Raw genomic sequence first — 6,961 nt, 5'->3', positions numbered from 1 at the left:
TTGCCACCACTTCGGGTTTTACCCGGAGACTACGGGTTTTGGCCTCGTATCTCCTGGCTACAGGTTTACCTGGTAAACCTCCGGCTGGTGGCAACCCTGGGCAGGCGGCGGAGACGCGGCGGAGACGCGGCATGCTCCGGCATATTCCCCCTGCAATTCTACTCAATATGACGCCGCGTTGCCATGCCAACGGGAACGCAAAATGACGTAACCGCGTCACTTGACGCCATTGCTATGATAACACTTACGTGACATCACGACGTAGTGCGGCACCATCACTTTTGCCATGGCAACTTGACGCCGCGTGACGTCACCTTGCGTGCCATTATAAAGGCAACGCTGCGCCATGTGACGCCGCGCAGCCATATTGAGAAGAGTTGCAGAGGGAAGATGCTGGGAGGACGCCGCTGAAGATAAGCGTGGCAGTTACAAAATACATTCTGCGGGTTGGCCTTCAGTAAAGGGTGGGAGCCCTGTTGCTACGTCATCGGCCAGACGCACGAAGCCTGCACCCTGAGTCAGGTAATGCATCCTGAGTAGCCCCTATAAGAGACACTAATGCCGGACAGGGAGGGGTAAACAGTGAGAAAGTAATGTTATAATTTAAAATAAAGCAGGGACATAACTAATGTTAAAGCAATCCTGGGCATATATTTTTTTTTCAAATTTGTAAAAAGAAATGTACAGGATTTTGGCCCAGAAGTTGAAAGCAGTGTTCGTAGAAACTTGTATACAGTAAGTCAGGTAGCCCAGCTCCCGTACTATAACCTAGCCTTCTCGTTCAGGTTCAATATGGCGGCCAATCTCACCGGGCTAGCGGGCCAATAGAAGATCGCAATGCCATCCGGTGCAGTTTCCTATTTGGACGACCATTTAAATGCCCAGAGAGAACACTGGTACGTATCTCGGGAACCGGGAGCTTCCCGGCGCTAAAACTAGTCTGGGGGATAGGGAAAAGGTAGGTGGAATTAGCGGGATTTCTGCCATCTTGGATTTGTAATGTCCTTTAGGACACTGGGCTTATAAGGGAAATGCATTGAAATACATCACTAATCTTTCTGACTTGTTCTTCTCCTGGAAAAGCACAAACCCGTTCTTATCTACTTCATTCTGTATAACTCTCACACCCTTAAACCTTTCTCTGTCAGCTTTGCTTTGCAACAAAGAGGATAACCAGCTCTGCTCGCTGCATGTGTCTAATGTACATGCCAGTATCAGGCTGCGATATAGGATGGGAGCTGCCTGTGGCTAATGTACATGTCAGTATGAGGCTGCGATATAGGATGGGAGCTGCCTGTGTGTAATGTACATGTCAGTATGAGGCTGGGGTATAGGATGGGAGCTGCCTGTGTGTAATGTACATGTCAGTATGAGGCTGGGGTATAGGATGGGAGCTGCCTGTGTGTAATGTACATGTCAGTATCAGGCTGGGGTATAGGATGGGAGCTGCCTGTGTGTAATGTACATATCAGTATCAGGCTGGGGTATAGGATGGAAGCTGCCTGTGTGTAATGTACATGTCAGTATCAGGCTGGGGTATAGGATGGGTCCTGCCTGTGTGTAATGTACATGTCAGTATCAGGCTGGGGTATAGGATGGGAACTGCCTGTGTGTAATGTACATGTCAGTATCAGGCTGGGGTATAGGATGGGAGCTGCATGCGTGTAATGTACATGTTAGTATCAGGCTGGGATGTAGGATGGGAGCAGCATGCGTGTAATGTACATGTTAGTATCAGGCTGGGATGTAGGATGGGAGCAGCATGCGTGTAATGTACATGTTAGTATCAGGCTGGGATATAGGATGGGAGCAGCATGCGTGTAAGGTACATGTCAGTAGTGGGTCTGGGGTATAGGATGGTAGCTGCATGCGTGTAATGTACATGTCAATAGCGGGGCTGGGGTACAGGATGGGAGCAGCATGCATTAATGTACGTCAGTAGTGGGCTAGGGTATAGGATGGGAGCAGCATGCATGTAATGTACATGCCAGTAGCAGGGCTTGGGTTTTGGGTTGGGAGCAGTGCACATATTATACATGTCAGTATCAGGCTGGGGTATAGGATGGGAGCAGTGCATGCCAGTAGCTGGGCTGGGGTATAGGGTGGGAGCAGTGCATGTCAGTATCAGGCTGGGGTATAGGATGGGAGCAGTGCATGCGAGTAGCTGGGCTGGGGTATAGGGTGGGAGCAGTACATGTCAGTATCAGGCTGGGGAATAGGATGGGAGCAGTGCATGCCAGTAGCTGGGCTGGGGTATAGGGTGGGAGCAGTGCATGTCAGTATCAGGCTGGGGTATAGGATGGGAGCAGTGCATGCCAGTAGCTGGGCTGGGGTATAGGGTGGGAGCAGTGCATGTCAGTATCAGGCTGGGGTATAGGATGGGAGCAGTGCATGCCAGTAGCTGGGCTGGGGTATAGGGTGGGAGCAGTGCATGTCAGTATCAGGCTGGGGTATAGGATGGGAGCAGTGCATGCCAGTAGCTGGGCTGGGGTATAGGATGGGAGCAGTGCATGTCAGTATCAGGCTGGGGTATAGGATGGGAGCAGGGCATGCCAGTATCAGGCTGGGGTATATAATGGGAGCAGTGCATGTCAGTATCAGGCTGGGGTATAGGATGGGAGCTGGCTGTCTGACTCAGTGTATACAAGTCACTACAAGTACGGCTTAATACTTCTAGACAAAATCAGGATGTGACATCACGGACAGGAAAAAAAGCCAGTTTGTTTAATGCAAACCCCAGAACGCTTTCAGTGGATTTCCAGGCTTTAGGCTGGGAGGATTCCCTGCATTTAAATACCAGCCCAGCACAGCTACGTTACACTGGGGGTTTAGATGCTGTCTGCAGCACTTTGAGGTCTCTGGAAAAAAAGGTGAGTTTTCAAACTTTCCTTGGGATAGTTTTTGGGGACTGGAGAGTTAACCCAAGGAGTGCTGGAAGCATGGCAGATTATTCCTCGTGGGAAGCCATAGCAGAGCGAGAGGGGTTAAGCAGGAGGAGGACGCTGGGGCAATGTTTGGAAACAGCTTCCTTCATTTGCAAAGCTCAGAGGCTATTGTGTTTAAGTTCAAAGCCTCCTCCTCCCTCCACTTCCCAGTGTGTCCCTTTCATGTGAAGGGGCTCGGGCTCTCCGTCCCACGGAAACAACGCCACGAACAGCTTTCTGGTAGAAACGGTTCTTTATTTATTTTATTTATAAAATGTTTTACCAGGAAGTAATACATTGAGAGTTACCTCTCGTTTTCAAGTATGTCCTGGGCACAGTTATTATGACAAATAATACATGGTTACAAATACAGTTACATGAATGAGCAGGGTATACATTATATACAATACATTGCATGCACAGTTAGTTCTTTTTTTCACGTGACGCATTAAAGCTGCAGTCCGCCCTGATTGCCATCATTGTGCCTTTAATTGTTTTACTTTCCTTGCCCTTTCCAAATGCTGTTTTTGTTGATAAAATCTGGTTCTCTGTTCAGCTGCTTGTCTGGGATGTTAAAATGGAGCCGCCCCCAGAGGCCAGTGCAGCCTAAAGGTTTCCATGGTAACCCGGGAAGCTGCACACTCAACAAATCATGCTTTTTAACACTTTAACAATAAAAAAGAGCGAGAGCAGGACATGCCCAGGGGGACAAAATACTAGCAATATATGCAAAGGGGCAGTTCCACCACAAGTATAGCAGAGGTAGCCCACTCCCGTCCTCAAGAGCTACCAACAGGTCAGGTTCTCAGGATGTCCCTGCTTCAGTACAGGGATATCTGATTGTCGCCACCTGTGCTGAAGCAGGGATATCCTGAATCCTTGACCTGTTGGTGGCCCTTGGAGGACTGGAGTTGGCTACTCCTAATGTATAGGAAGCAGGGGGTCCCCGGAGCGGAAATTAAGGCGGTTCAGCTCCGGATACCCTCTGATTCCTATAGGGGAGACTGCTCCTTTACACTTGGCTTCTGGGGGGATTGCTGCTTTAATCATTTCACTGTCAAGTCAGCCAGCTGTATTCAATGTGAAATACTTTGTGTGGGGTCTGTAAATATGGCCGCCCCTGTGACACATTTAAGAAATGCCTTTAACACACTGCAGCATACTTCCTAATTTAAGTATTACTCCGTAACTTCTCATAATGAGTTGCATATTTCAAGACATTTGTTGTGTAAAATATTCTCTCTTTTATGCAGGAAATGATTGTGCCTATTTCTAGCTTACTATATAAAGAATAATATTACATTATATTATAGTTGTATAGTTATTTATAGTTGCACTGTGCTCTGAACACATAATATAATAAAGAGATTGTGACAACCCCCCCACACAGAGAGATGTGACACCCCCCCCACACAGAGAGATGTGACACCCCCCCCCACACAGAGAGATGTGACACCCCCCCCACACAGAGAGATGTGACACCCCCCCCCACACAGAGAGATGTGACACCCCCCCACACAGAGAGATGTGACACCCCCCCCACACAGAGAGATGTGACACCCCCCCCACACAGAGAGATGTGACACCCCCCCACACAGAGAGATGTGATGTCCCCCCCCACACAGAGAGATGTGACACCCCCCCCACACAGAGAGATGTGACACCCCCCCACACAGAGAGATGTGACACCCCCCCCACACAGAGAGATTGTGACAACCCCCCCACACATAGATATTGTGACATCCCCCCCGCACAGATGGATTGTGACGTCCCCCCCCACACAGAGAGATGTGATGTCCCCCCCACACAGAGATGTGACATCCCCCCCACACAGAGAGATGTGATGTCCCCCCCACACAGAGATGTGACGTCCCCCGTACACAGAGAGATGTGACACCCCCCCCACACAGAGAGATGTGACACCCCCCCCACACAGAGAGATGTGACACCCCCCCCACACAGAGAGGTGACGTCCCCCCCCACACAGAGATGTGATGTCCCCCCCACACAGAGATGTGACGTCCCCCGTACACAGAGAGATGTGACACCCCCCCCACACAGAGAGATGTGACATCCCCCCACACAGAGATGTGACATCCCCCCCACACAGAGAGATGTGATGTCCCCCCCACACAGAGAGATGTGATGTCCCCCCCTCACAGAGAGATGTGACGTTCCCCCCACACAGAGAGATGTGATGTCCCCCCCACACAGAGATGTGATGTCCCCCCCACACAGAGATGTGATGTCCCCCCCACACAGAGAGATGTGACACCCCCCCACACAGAGATGTGATGTCCCCCCCACACAGAGAGATGTGATATCCCCCCCACACAGAGAGATGTGATGTCCCCCCCACACAGAGATGTGATGTCCCCCCCACACAGAGAGATGTGACGTCCCCCCCACACAGAGATGTGACATCCCCCCCACACAGAGAGATGTGATGTCCCCCCCCACACAGAGATGTGATGCCCCCCCCACACAGAGAGATGTGACGTCCCCCCCACACAGAGATGTGATGTCCCCCCCCCTCACAGAGAGATGTTATGTCCCCCCCACACAGAGAGATGTGACGTCCCCCCCCACACAGAGAGATGTGATGTCCCCCCCACACAGAGAGATGTTATGTCCCCCCCACACAGAGAGATGTGATGTCCCCCCCACACAGAGAGATGTGATGTCCCCCCCACACAGAGAGATGTGATGTCCCCCCCACACAGAGAGATGTGACACCCCCCCACACAGAGATGTGACATCCCCCCCACACAGAGATGTGACATCCCCCCCACACAGAGATGTGATGTCCCCCCCACACAGAGATGTGACATCCCCCCACACAGAGATGTGATGTCCCCCCACACAGAGAGATGTGATGTCCCCCCCACACAGAGAGATGTGACGTCCCCCCCCACACAGAGAGATGTGATGTCCCCCCCACACAGAGAGATGTTATGTCCCCCCCACACAGAGATGTGATGTCCCCCCCACACAGAGAGATGTGACATCCCCCCCACACAGAGAGATGTGACGTCCCCCCCACACAGAGAGATGTGATGTCCCCCCCACACAGAGAGATGTTATGTCCCCCCCACACAGAGATGTGATGTCCCCCCCACACAGAGAGATGTGATGTCCCCCCACACAGAGATGTGATGTCCCCCCCACACAGAGAGATGTGACGTCCCCCCCACACAGAGATGTGACATCCCCCTCACACAGAGAGATGTGATGTCCCCCCCACACAGAGAGATGTTATGTCCCCCCCACACAGAGATGTGATGTCCCCCCCACACAGAGAGATGTGATGTCCCCCCCACACAGAGAGATGTGATGTCCCCCCCACACAGAGAGATGTGACGTCCCCCCCCACACAGAGAGATGTGATGTCCCCCCACACAGAGAGATGTTATGTCCCCCCCACACAGAGATGTGATGTCCCCCCCACACAGAGAGATGTGACGTCCCCCCCCACACAGAGAGATGTGATGTCCCCCCCACACAGAGAGATGTGATGTCCCCCCCACACAGAGATGTGATGTCCCCCCCACACACAGAGATGTGACGTCCCCCCCCACACAGAGAGATGTGATGTCCCCCCCACACACAGAGATGTGACGTCCCCCCCCACACAGAGAGATGTGACGTCCCCCCCCACACAGAGAGATGTGATGTCCCCCCCACACAGAGATGTGATGTCCCCCCCACACAGAGAGATGTGACGTCCCCCCCCACACAGAGAGATGTGATGTCCCCCCCACACAGAGATGTGATGTCCCCCCCACACAGAGAGATGTGATGTCCCCCCCACACAGAGAGATGTGATGTCCCCCCCACACAGAGAGATGTGACGTCCCCCCCCACACAGAGAGATGTGATGTCCCCCCCACACAGAGAGATGTTATGTCCCCCCCACACAGAGATGTGATGTCCCCCCCACACAGAGAGATGTGATGTCCCCCCCACACAGAGAGATGTGACGCCCCCCCCCACACAGAGAGATGTGATGTCCCCCCCACACAGAGATGTGATGTCCC

The 6,961-nt window shown here is 52.2% G+C and overlaps 1 protein-coding gene across 2 annotated transcripts in view; it reads left to right on the top strand.

Moving 5' to 3' along the window:
- The first annotated feature begins 2,622 nt into the window (after window positions 1-2,622).
- Window positions 2,623-6,961, top strand: part of MOB3C (MOB kinase activator 3C) — a 42,939-nt gene continuing 38,600 nt past the window's right edge. Inside the window, exon 1 of one of the 2 annotated variants that reach the window (XM_075616253.1) lies at window positions 2,623-2,870. The gene's annotated coding sequence lies outside the window, so the exon portion shown is untranslated. Of the gene's footprint in view, window positions 2,871-3,105; window positions 3,165-6,961 lie in introns of those variants that run through there. The other variant, XM_075616256.1, reaches the window with a different exon arrangement.

The sequence above is a fragment of the Ascaphus truei genome, chromosome 10 (assembly GCF_040206685.1).
Source record: "Ascaphus truei isolate aAscTru1 chromosome 10, aAscTru1.hap1, whole genome shotgun sequence".
Lineage (NCBI taxonomy): Eukaryota > Metazoa > Chordata > Amphibia > Anura > Ascaphidae > Ascaphus > Ascaphus truei.
This window is presented reverse-complemented; position numbering and strand designations above follow the sequence as displayed.